The 13,031-nt window shown below is 39.5% G+C and overlaps 1 protein-coding gene across 1 annotated transcript in view; it reads right to left on the minus strand.

Moving 5' to 3' along the window:
* LOC142379172 (teneurin-3-like) overlaps positions 1-9,645 on the minus strand; it is a 137,327-nt gene extending 127,682 nt beyond the window's left edge. Inside the window, exon 1 of the mRNA XM_075464303.1 lies at positions 9,479-9,645. The gene's annotated coding sequence lies outside the window, so the exon portion shown is untranslated. The remainder of the gene's footprint in view (positions 1-9,478) is intronic.
* Positions 9,646-13,031: the final 3,386 nt, after the last annotated feature.

The raw sequence follows: 13,031 nt of genomic DNA on the forward strand, positions 1-13,031 counted from the left end.
TCTGGATGATTTTGAAATGTCATCCAGATGCAATTTTTAGCTGTTAAAAAGAGAACATGTCTGGGTTAAAGAGGACGCCTGGTCACCCCATATTATCAAGTCCTTCACAAGTGATACAAGACAATCTTTCATCACTTTGTGGTCACTGCAGTTGTGAATGCCTTCATTTACCACAAAGACCTTTGCAAAGCAAAAAGAGAAGCACCAATGCACCAAAAGGCATTGAGAGAGACACTTGCTGAGCAGCTGTTGCAGAGCGACACACACCTGGGCCATCACTGCAGCCATCTGGGCCAAGCGGGGCTCGTCACCAGCTGGTCTATATCGGGGGATCTAGGCCGCTGAAAATGCCCGAAATGCCACGATAAGACAGCAGTCAAGTGCTCCATGTGTGAAAAACCCTTGTGCTTTGTACGAGGGAGAAAGTGTTCGAACCAGTGGCACACTGAAAATAATATGTCAGCGATTGGACACTGAAAATATGTAAGTTTGCTGTGTGTTATCGTGTTTTTCTTTTTTTATATATTTAGTCTAACACTATGTAAACATTTTTACCATGGAACATGTTCTGACTCTTATTTCTCATCATGCACAAAAGGGAAATGAGCATTTCATTGTATTTATGCATTGTCTCAGAGAGAGAGAGAGAGAGAGAGAGAGAGAGAGAGAGAGAGAGAGAGAGAGAGAGAGAGAGAGCAAAACTTCGGAAAATCCATCTAAAGCAAAGGGAAAACATACCAGAATAATAACGGGGAAATAATCCAACTGACACAAAGAACACACAAGGAGTAATTAAACGTGACTGAATATGAGGAAAAAACAAAGCTAAGGTGAAACAAAAACTGATCTAATAAAGAAAGAACTAAGAGCACCGAGCAAAAACAGAACCGATAATTAAATACAAAAACAGCCAGATCCTGACGTGCATCACCTACGCTCTTTCAATCATGCTGACAGGTTATCTGGATATAGAACAGGATTCCTCTCGGTATCACCTTTCATTAGAGTCCTCACTGATGACTCATTCAGGAGTTACAGCCTTTTGATGTCGGTATGCCCTGGTGTCATCCAAAGTATCCATTTGTAGTCTCCACATGGATTAAAAAAACTCTCCAGAATAGTCATTTTTTGTGCTATTATCATACAATTTGAACTGGCAATAGGTAAGACTTTAGATTCTATACCCTCATTTGATTTCCCAGTCCATCCCTCAATGTGCAGCTACATTAAAAAAAACAAAAACACTTTTGATTTCTGTGTGTTCCAACAGTTGCAATAAGTTTGATTGCTGAAGTTAAAAATTCAAAGTGTTAGCTTTAGAGAGAACAAAGTTTTACATGTACTCCAAAGGGTTCAAGGACAGCATCTAATTTAATATGGGTATACGTTTTACAGGAATTATTAACTGGTAAAAGGCTATGTTTGAATCAGTGTGAAAAAAGTTGAATGACAACGAGCAAAAGAGAGGAAGGTAGCACACTGAATATTAAACTGGGTCTGCTTTTAACATCTTGCATTTTGCCTCGGTGCTGACTCTGAGTCTGAGTCTATTACCCCACTCTATTTAGGTGAAATAATATAGATAATACTTATCTATGATTTGGAATATTTGTCAGTGCCTATTATAGATAGATAACTGAAACTGGAAAGACGCTGCAGAACCAAATATATTTACTTATACAATTAAGATGTATTCATTCTCAAAAATGATCTTTTTCTTGTCAGAGAAGGCCTATTATACAAACATACAATACATAATACTTTTGTCCTGTAAAGTTAGAAATTGTTTAGAGTGATATGAAACCCAGTTCTGGGTCATCCTTTAGACTCCGGAGCATGTCCGAGATGTATTCAGTTATTCAAGCTTCCAGTTACAGAGTTGTGCTTTACGAGGCCAGCTCATTCGATGCTGGCGTACATAGGAAGCCTCGACATCTACGCCAATTCCTCACAGTTATATGGAGAGGGTGGCGATTCAGATGTGTTCAAATTTAGACGGTATCTTAGATACACCCGTCTAAAATCTCGATTACGCAAAGGCAAGCTAAACAACACATTAACCCAGCTCTACGCATATTCAGATGAATCCATATTAACCACAGAATAAAAAAACAGCTGCTTTGGCCAGACCAGAGATATACAAAACTGTTTTTGAAATACTGATGGAAATGTTGCAGTTTTGGAACACAACTCCCATCTCATGTGTCTATGCATGAAATCTGCACGATATCTTTTCATTTTTCTGGACTGTTGCTTGTTTTTAAATTCATTTAAATTATTTTATTTGTTTCTCTTTATATTCCTTTATGTATTTTTAATGCTTCTTCCACTCCCTGCCGCAATGCTTTTATTTTATGTGAAGCACTTTGAACTGTTTGTACATGAAATGTGCTATACAAATAAATTTGATTTGATTTGATTTGATTTGATCTACACATAGTCTATGATAATATAAACTTTCCAATCCAAAATAGGAAATGGTATTGGTGGGAATTTGGTCAGAATTAACTGTGATGGTAAACATTCTGTAGTTGCTGCAGAATGTTCTCACAACATCATCATTTCTCTGAAGAATGTGGTCTTTCAGAGGTATACACAACACCAATGACTTTAAATGCTTATGATAGCCAATATAGGTGAACACAGGGATGCTGCAATTAAACATATATTTCTTGCCCCAAAACCATTGAAAATGTCTCCACCAATTTATGGGACAAGCTCAGTCAAAAATACAAAAACCATAACAGTAATTATGTTATGATAATAAATAAAAGTCAAATGTTAAAAGTAAACATATCATTTGAGATGTGTATGGCACATATAATTATAAATTGTAAGTCAGAATTTTAATCACAGTACTTTTTGTAGTTGATCCGTACCAGGGATGGTTGCAAGAAGGATAGAGACAAAGTGAAGTATGGCACATGAATCCTTCGATGTTCACGTCTACTAGTTGATAAAGCAACATTTTTAGTGACTGTATCTTTTAAAAAAAAAATGTTAGTCAGAAAGTACACCTGTCTGAGCAATCTCTAAAACTGGGTTTACATGCAATGCTTCATGTGAAACTAAGTTTACATCAGAATTTGAAAAAAAATTCACTGTTGAGACATTGATTCCACTTTTGCTTAGTTAGGGTATCAAAAGGTTTTAACAATCAGTGGAAGATGTCTCCTGGATGAGGGAATTAAACAGAAACAGGTGTTGAGCAAGCATTTGCATAACGGAGTCAAACCGACGAAAACAAAGTCTTTGTTGTTTATCTTGCCATATTGTCAGCTTAATGCGCTTTGTTGTTAGCTTCTAAACTTTACATATTTCATTAATCTGAGGATGTGTTGATCAGTATCACTAAAAAAAAAAAAGGGTTTTGGTTAAAGCCAATCAAACTTTTTTTTTACTTGCTTCTGCTTTAACTCTTATTTAATGTTCTGTGGCGCTGTTACACCGGGTCAAATTCCTGTGTACGTTGAACATTTGGCGAATAAAGAAATTCTGATTCTGAATCAGATTTCGCCTACTCTCTTCCAAAGGAACTTGTGCATATGGCTGGGAGATAACTTTTCTCACAATTTCCTGTTTTGTGTGTAAAATGACGAGTCGATTCAACTGTTCAAATTATTTTTCTCATCGCTTTTTAAATTGGTTTAGTTGTTCATCTGAGGCTTTTATGTCAGCTGCTGCACAAAGACCCACATATGTAACCACAGGAAAGACAAAAATATCCAAATGCTTTGCCTTTCACTCCAAAATGTTTAAACTAATGAAAGAGTGGCGGCACTACCACTACTCTTGCTGTGCCTCCAAAGCCTTTTTTCAACTCTGCAGTGAATGAAGAGAGTGACCGCAACACTGCAGTACACTGCTCTCTGGAAGAATTAGTAGCTGAGAATATATACAGAATATATATTATCAGTATCATGTTGTCAGTTCATCTCATGAGTGTAATGTCAAATAATCAGATCACTGAGAATGCCTAACCCCCAATCCTAAAATCTAACTGAACTCCTGTTTATGCACGAAGAACAAGACAAGTTAGATGGTCACGAGTCGTGCTGGAGAAACAGAGGGGGCCACAGCTTTGAGCCCCTTCATCTGGGCAGAGAAAACACATACCAGTGGCATTTCCAAACCATCGAGAAAGAAGTAAATACTGGGATGCAGAAGCATTGTGTCATTTTCCTTACATGACTTACAAAAGGGGATGAATTGGGTCACTATATAAAATGGAGTTGGAATTTGTTTGAAAAAGCTGAAGTTGGGCCTGGATATGCGTTTATAGTCTCAATGTAAGCCTCCCATGCAGAGTAAAGCAGTCTGCTATGTAAATAAAAAACTCACTGGTCAATCTGTCTGTGTCCCCTAGTGAATAACATAGGTGTAAATGAACTGATGAACTGATACAAAGCGAAGTGTGAACCTTAAAACTACACGTTTCTTTTTTTAAAGTATTTTTTTGGGCTTTTTATGCCTTTAATGATAGGACAGTGTGAGAGAGACAGGAAGCAGAGAGAGGGGGAAGACACGCAGCAAAGGGCCGCTCGGTGCGGGAGTCGAGCTGAGGCCAGCTGCATCGAGGACTAAGCCTCTGTACATGGGGCGGCTGCTTAACCCACTACGCCACCGACCGCCCCAAACTACATGTTTCTGACTTGAGTTGATGTACACGGTCTTTTGTTGTGCACATTCCTGGGCCCTGAAGCTGGCCCAGAGGCACCGCAGTAGTTTTATTGTGAGCTTTTGATGGCATCTTTGTGGCCTCTTGACCATGATAAAAAAATCAGTCGTATGGCTGTACATTTGCAAATAAAAAGATTTGTTATCAATGGCAGTGGTATTACAAAGGGAAACCTAGATATATAAACACTTTTGGAGCCTTCAAAATTGAGTCATTTTACTATCGTTGATCTTTTATTGTGAAATTGTCGTATTTCACAGAGTGACCAGATGTAGTTTTTACACCACGTCGTGCAGTAATAATGTAATTTCAGTCATTTGGCTATTAACAAGACATTTAGTACTGGGTATCCACCAGGCAGGCTGAAAAAGAAGGCAGAGAGATGGCAGCGCTTGCTAACACCGGCCCGTGGAATGCTGCAGCCTTGCCTTTGTTGCACATCGTGTCGTGTGTGAAAGTACAGAGACGGAACAGGGGTCGAAGTTGATCTGCCGCTGATGCATCTCTGAGTGTGGCAACAGGAGCATATCAGGAAGGTAGCAACAGAGGCCAAACAGGCCTACTGTGTCTTCACAGATCAATTTGGCATCATGGAACTCGGCTTATTCTGGGATGTCAGCATGATGCATCTAAGGACACTGAGATGTGGGGCTAAGCCTCCTCTATTTGGCATGTTTGAATTACGAGGAGCAGGAGCTCGTAGGTTGTTTTTTGCTAATAAGGTGCAATCGATATGTGGAAACAGGTTATGAGGGAGGGTTGTGATGATCTGCACTCTGTGCTGACCTGTTGGCTGAGTTTCCATCCATCTTGTCTACTGTGCCGCCTACCGAGGCAATATGTGATGTCATCAGCTCAAGTTACAAACACCAAAGCCCAAATATTTATGGGCTATTCTGGGGATTTCAAGCACACTGTTCTCACTGCTACATTTCAACTTTCTAACTATTTGTCAACTTTTTTTTCTTTCATTGTACTTTGATATTTATTCAGTTAGTTAGTTATTTTTTCTCAACAATTTCTACTTCAGTGATTTAATTTTCCTTTCAGGGCTCATTAAAGCACATCTTAATTAAATTCAATAGACCTTGTATTCTGTGATTGGAATAATCTTATTACTATGTAATTATTATCATATTTTCTAAATAACATTGACAGTTACTCCTCACACAATTATCACACATTAATGGCAGCCAGTGTTATGGAATGAAATGACAAACATTACGGTAATGACAACTGACAGAATAGAAGTGCGGCTGAATAATTTAGTTTAACCAGATCTCTTGCATTATCCCTAAAAAATTGTGACAATGCAAAAATATATTTTTTCTAAAAATGGTTGAAGCGAGGACATAGGCTCTGCTGGAAGACAATTTACGCAGCTCCAGGTAGCTTTCATCTTCCAGATGCAGGATGATAACAGGAGATAAATCCTCTGTTTGGTAATTACTAAAGAAATACATGCACACAACAGAAAAACACGCACAACAGCCCTTTAGGTATGTAGGCACATGGAAATAGCAAACCAGTGTATACACACAAATCTGTAGACAGTCAAACAGGCATGCAGAAACACACACACACACACACACACACACACACACACACACCTACTTTATTCTATCTGTGGTAATAAGCATAAAACTAAAACGTGCGTAATGACAGGTGCCGTACGGCTCGGCTGGAGCAGGGGCCCCTGCGTACACAGGCGCTCATTTCCTCCACGCAGCTGGCCCAAGTTCGAGGCCCTTTGCTGCATTTCTTCTCCCACACTTCCTTCCCTGTCTACCCATTGTCAAATAAAGGCAACTCGCACCCAAAAAAAACCTTTAAAAAAATCTAGGACAGCACCAACACAGACTAACACTGAACACACTGTGCCCATGTGTATGGTCCTGACCAAAGTAAGGAAAATAAAAGGACCAAAGTTCGATCAATTGGTGACAGTGTTTGTCATGTAAATGTACACACATGAACCGTCCTAATTGGAACATTACATTCCTTTCCAGTCACTGTGTACAGCATAAAACTGTCGTCTAACCTTGTTAGAAGAAAGCACCGTGCAGGCTGTATAACACTATAGACTAAGACGTGCTGTAGGAGTGTGTGGGGGAATGTGGCGTGCAGCTTAAAAGCGCTTTGAGTGGTCAGCCAGACCAGAAAAGTGCTACATAGGTACAGTCCATTTAACACTAAGTTTCAATGACTACTTATTGATCCGATAAAGTTCAAGAAGTTGCTTATTTCTTTCATTTGTTTCCTGTTTGCTGAAATGACAGAAGTACTGTGTCCAACACAACCAAAAGAAGATATCTGAGGTTGAGAGGAGGATTAAGGCAGGGTTTTACAAGTCTCACATGTGGACAAATCTCTTGATGGCAAGCTTGTTTAACACATTTAGGGGAAGAAACGTGAAGCCTCAAAATCAAAGGAACTGTTCAGTGAATGGTTCAAATGCTTGTAGGTAGAAGAAAAGAACACGCTCGTGGTCGTGGTCAGGAATCCGTTTGCAGCGGGCAGGTGCTGGATTAAGGAAACAGAACTTCACAGCCTTCAACCTTCAATGGATGGAACAACTTCAAAGTTGTGTGTGGCGGATGCAGTGACATCTAGCAGTATAAACTGCACAATGCAGCCAAAGGATTATTCTCTCACATTCTAACAAAAAATTAGTTAGGAAAAAAATTATATTCCAAAAAAGTCTTGTTGAAGAGCCGCTGCTTGGCTTGCCTCTTCTGGTCTATCGCAGGTGGTCTGTCATGGAGAGGGTGGGATTTTTGTTGGATCTTTCAATTTAAATAGCTCACTCTAAAATACTGAAAACATAATCATGCTTATTATCGCACAATTTTACAAAAAATTAAAATATAGCTCTTAACATTCTGTTACATTAGTTTTACATATGCCAGTTAATAGCCCAAAATTTTACACTCTGACACTGAACTGCAAAATCATTTACAAGTAACATGGCAATATTAGACAAAGTCAGACACAGATCCTCTGCCCGCTGATATTATTTTTGTCATGTGTTCAGTGTGTGTTCAGTCTGTTCTTCTTTTCCTTTTGGATATACCATTGCTATATTTCTACAGTTAGGTCTGATACGTATCAGTCAGACCTAGAAAATAGCCAACATTTCCTATATTGAACCATATCATAATAAAAGAAAAGATCTTGTAAATGTGTATGTAGTCTGAAAGATAAGCTGAACAGATCATTTATTCAATTGGATCCGTTTCTGAACTCTCGATTTCTGATTTTTCTTTCTTTTAGTAAAGTACAATATTTCTGACCGTGAGAATTTGGTTAAATCTGATTCATACACCTATATATAACTCTAGTCGAGTTAGGCAATGTTTGTGGCCTTGGATGAAAGTGTACATTTAATTTTGGACAAATTAATAAGCACTTTACATAAAATCCAGGAAAACATTTTAAAAGAAAATAAAACGGAATATAAAATCACCAATTACAGGGACTCAACATTTCTGATTTGCTAAAAATGGACAATTTTTCATGATCTGTATGAAGTGCGAGGATCAGTTTGTATAGGAACGCAATGCCTCAGCTACCCAACCAATCACTATAATGTCCCTCACCGTGCAGATTTCAGATGATCCAAACAAATTTCTGATCATTTTAACAGAACACTGTGCTGGCAGATGTATCATTGTGTCACAGTAAAAACAGAAGCCCCCCATTTCTGAGTAAGAGCGCTGCACCTTGGCAGACATGCAATATAAAAGCCACAGAAAGAAGGGAATGCACATGTCAGTTCAATGTGAAAGAGGTCAGAGCAGTGGGCAAGTTCACAGAGAAACGGGTGGAACAATCACAGCGCACTCCTGTACATTACACCGCTGAATCTGTTGGACACAGAGACACATAAAGCCACAATTTACACTTTGTTCAAGTGTGATTTTCTGTGATTAAAACAGTTCAAAGCAATTGCTTTACAATCTAATACCTTTACTTTTGACACACAGCTTCCCTCCACTCACAAATGAGGCAAGCTTCTCGAAATGTTTACTCTCCGAACAGATCATTTAGAACACACCCCTTCTCTCAGAGTGGCTGCTCATTATGGAAAGAAATGTTCCCATCTAATTTAATTCACAGGGAGCTGCATGAATGAATTTCTGCAGTCCACACTTCTCCGTCACCTTCAACCTTAATAAAAGAAAATCACCGATGACTATGTAAGTTTACAACTGTAAAATGTAAATTGTAATCGTCTGTATTTCTTCTTTTTTATTATGTTCAACCCAGTCAGAAGGTCTCATTTGACCTTTGGATTTTCCTCCAGATATGCTCAACAACAACACTCCGTCAGATCGTTTGTACTTTTTGCCCTTAGTTTGCTAACGGTAACGTTTATCCAATCTCTAATTCAGAAAAACGGCGGGTAACATGGATTATTCTATTCTGCCAAAGCGGCTGTGCGTGCGGCTGTTTTTATGTATACACTCACATACACGCGCGTTTAGATGAGGCGCACAGCGCAATACAGGTCGGTGTAAATAAAAGCCAGACCAACTACAAAGAGTAACAATTCTGTTGGTCATATATTTGCCTATTTGCCAGCTGAGGTAACTTCCTCTGCAATAAGCCTCATGAAGAAGAAAACCTAGGAATTTATTTTTCAGCAGAAATGACCCACAGTATTTGAAGGGAGGCGGGGGCACAAAGTTAACCACTGAAATGTGTCAGATATATGAGGCATACCCTGCACTTAATATGGGTATTATTTCAAATAAAACTGGAATATTTTTAAAACGGTTTGTCTCCGTGCTGTCCTACCTGCCAGTTGTTGGGGGGTCCGCTTCTCTCGTTTAGAACCACAGCCGTGCCCGCTGGTTTTCTTCCTCTTTCATGCCATAAAAAAAAAAACTTGCTCCACTTGTTCAGCTTGCCCACATCTGTGTTAGGTGCGATCAAAAAGACAAACGAAGAAAACAAAACCAAACTGAAGTGAACATTCTGAAAAACGCCTTTCCCGCAGCTCCCCCCGCGTCTCTACACCTGGAACTCTCAGTGACCATGAAACAACACAATTCTCATTGCTTTATTGCTCCCCCTCTTTCTTTTTTAGGAGAACAAATACTACATCCAAGGCAGCCAGGCGCGTGAGTCGGAACAGCGCGCGTGGAGGAGCAGTGTCGCTGATAAAGCCACGTGAACGTTAAACTCTCACTGAGTCAGCACGAAGCTGGCTTTGTTTATTGTCCATGTAGTCCGTTTTCTGGAGAAAAAAACAAAACAAGAACAGAAAAAGCCCCCGAGGTGCTCGAACACCTGTCTCCGTTCGCTCGCGACTTTCTCTGAGCAGGTAAACGGCCTCTCAGCGCGAGCGCCTGTGCGCTACACTAAACACAGTCTGTGGTGCCGAAGCTGGGGAAGACACGGAGAGCGAGAAAGTGAGCGCGAGGTGTGGTGAACACCGCCAGCCCGACCTGCCTTCCTGCTCCTTTCTACAAGCGCGAGCCCCGGCACGAGCTCCTCTCCTCCCGGTAGAGACTCTGATACGCCAACCCAGCCGGAGACGGAGTACTGGGGATCCCCCGCTGCGTCCAATCCTGACGTCTCTACCAGCGTGCTGGCGAGTGCGTGTGCGCGGCTGAGCGCGTGTACACAAGGGATCAGAAAGGATGGATGTTGTGGGGTGACTTTAAACTGAAGCTGTGCCCCGGCAGTGTGAGGGGACAGCAGCGCTATCACACAGCAGATGGCCGCTGAATATTGCTCGTTTAGCTCTCAGTCCTTCCATCCAGACACATTTCTGAAACTCGTTTCAGTCTTAGTGGTAAACATCTAAAACTAGGGAAAAAATGTTCGCGTATGTGCCAAACACTATCACTAAAACCAGGGGCGATTTTAGGATCTGGTCTTTAGGGGGGCCCAGCCCCCAGTGCTCACAGAGGCACATTATTTCTCACTAATTGAGGCGAACTAGTACATTTATAAATTTTGGAGCCGTATTAGTTTTGCTTTGAGTAGTGTTTTCCCCTACAACATTCAATTTTGACCTCTTCATTTCAAAAGACTGTGGCTTGACAGGGATAACAGAGAGCCTGAGACAAATATTGAAGATAACTCAACATTTATTCAACAAAAAACAAATGCTAGAAAATAAATAAAATGGTCACTAAAATAATGCATCCTTGAGCAAAAAAAAAAAGTGTTTTTGCATAATATAATATTTTAAAAATGTGCTGAGCCAGGGCCTAGCCTCGCCCCTGACTAAAACACAAGCTTTGGAGGGGATTATGAACAAACGCATTTTTCTTATCCGCTCTCCACCATCACCGCCAACCTTTCTGTACTCCATGAAGCCGAGCATGTGGTACATGATGGGACTTTTTTTTATGCTCAGATCCATGGCGCATTTTTGTTTTTGAACTCCTAAAAACCATCTGCATGATGCACATCCTATATGCAGTCTTGGAAGAGAACAATCAATGCATGAGACAGTCGAGATGTGATGGTTGTTATTTCCACTGCTTGGTTGCTCCTTCCAACTGGCTGTTTCAGTGAGGATGCAGACTGCTTTTGATAGAAAAAGGGAATGCTTCTACACAGACTGACTTCTACACTGTTTTTCTACATAATGAAGGGAGAGTTAAAAAAAAAAAAAATCACTTCGTGAACTGCCTCAAAATGAAGTAAATGACAAACTGCATTATTATTAGATTTTTCATGGGGATCAAACAATTATAATCGTGTCACTTTGAGTTTGTAGAGTAGACACAAATAAGCAACTTTTATTACTGGCTTGTTGGCTGTAACAAAGGGTTATGGGTCCTAAGGGTAAGGCATAAGGGTTTTTAAAGGAAACATAGGACCTCAGTGAAAAAGTGCTATCAACAGAAGAGCATGTGTTCAGTGTAATGTTTTCCGTTAACACTTTAAAGCTAGTTCTGAGTGCAATTAAAGACCCTAAAGTGTAGGGTTCGGTGCATTAAAAAGTGCACCGATTTCACAGCACACATGCTTAAATGTAAATTGAGCTGTCTGAGTTTCAAGATATATTGTTCCATAAGAGGCTAATGTTTTGGATAAAACATGAAGCAGTCACATTAAAAAAAATTGTCGCCTGTAGTCGTATTAGAAACGCGCTTTATTTTATATGTCAAATGATAATGATAATGTGTTACCATTAAATAATACACATATTAAGTTCATAATCATAATAGTATAAAACTAAAGTTGTAACTGTAGCTTTCTAACACCCAGTTATTTTTTTTCATTTAAAAGGGAACAGTAAAATGTTTTACCTTGTAGTTAATTTAAAAAAAAAAAACGTGTTGAAACGTGTTTCAACAAATATTAATATTTTGTTTTAACCTCTATTACTTTTCTGTGTTGTAGTTTGTGGTGGCCCTGATTAAATGGTTTCAAACTCATCAGAATATAAAAATCAAGAGGGCATATTACCTAACACAAGAAAACCACACAATCAACTAATGTAGAAGTCCAACAACACATTTGATTAAGATATGGTGTATTGCTTGTTTCACTGAAAATGTTTCCTAAATTAAAAAAAAAGACTGGTTTTCAAAATAGAAAAGAAAAAGGAAAATTAATCTTCAAAAGACAAAGGGCCAGAAAAATGAGAGAGTAATCTTTATAACTATCGTGTTTATATGATCATGCAAACTAAAGATCTTTGAGATGTTCCACAATAACCAGTTTTTACCCTTGGGGGGTTTGGGGTCTACGGTTTAGTCAGAATTTGTTCTGTAAAAACCTTCCAAGGCACAGACGTGTAATGACGACAACATTAAAGAATGGTATTGCATGGTATCCTGCATGCTGTTAGACCACCGTTTCTGATAAGCACAACTCTCTTAGATAATTAGACTAATTTGTCATTTTTGACTGAACTGCAGATGTCATCCTTACATTTTGGAACTGAGAGTGGCTGCCAGCTGTCTTGCAGGCAGACAAGTTTGGTCAGTCCTCTCTCTTTTTATCCATAAGTTGTTATCGGTTTAAGAGTGTCTGTGTGAGACTTTATGGTTGGTAAACTTGTGCTCCTATAAAGTAAGTATAAATAACTATAAAGTTTGAGTAAGTTGTATTTTTGTAGCCCCAACAGCAGCACCTGCAATGAAAATCAGCATGTGCACATCTGTGTTGTGTTCCCATTGATGCTATTCTGAGATGAAGCCAACAAATACCCATTAGATCAGTGGTTTGATACTCAGTCAGTGCATGCCACCAGCAACCTCATGAGCAAAAGACATAGAATTGAAGCCAATTCTATGGACGTCGTCCGGATGTACAATGGGTGTGTCAGGTGTTGGGGCCATACTAATGGCAAGTGGCTTACTGGAACAAGACATTCATGCAC

The sequence above is a fragment of the Odontesthes bonariensis genome, chromosome 4 (assembly GCF_027942865.1).
Source record: "Odontesthes bonariensis isolate fOdoBon6 chromosome 4, fOdoBon6.hap1, whole genome shotgun sequence".
Classification (NCBI taxonomy): domain Eukaryota; kingdom Metazoa; phylum Chordata; class Actinopteri; order Atheriniformes; family Atherinopsidae; genus Odontesthes; species Odontesthes bonariensis.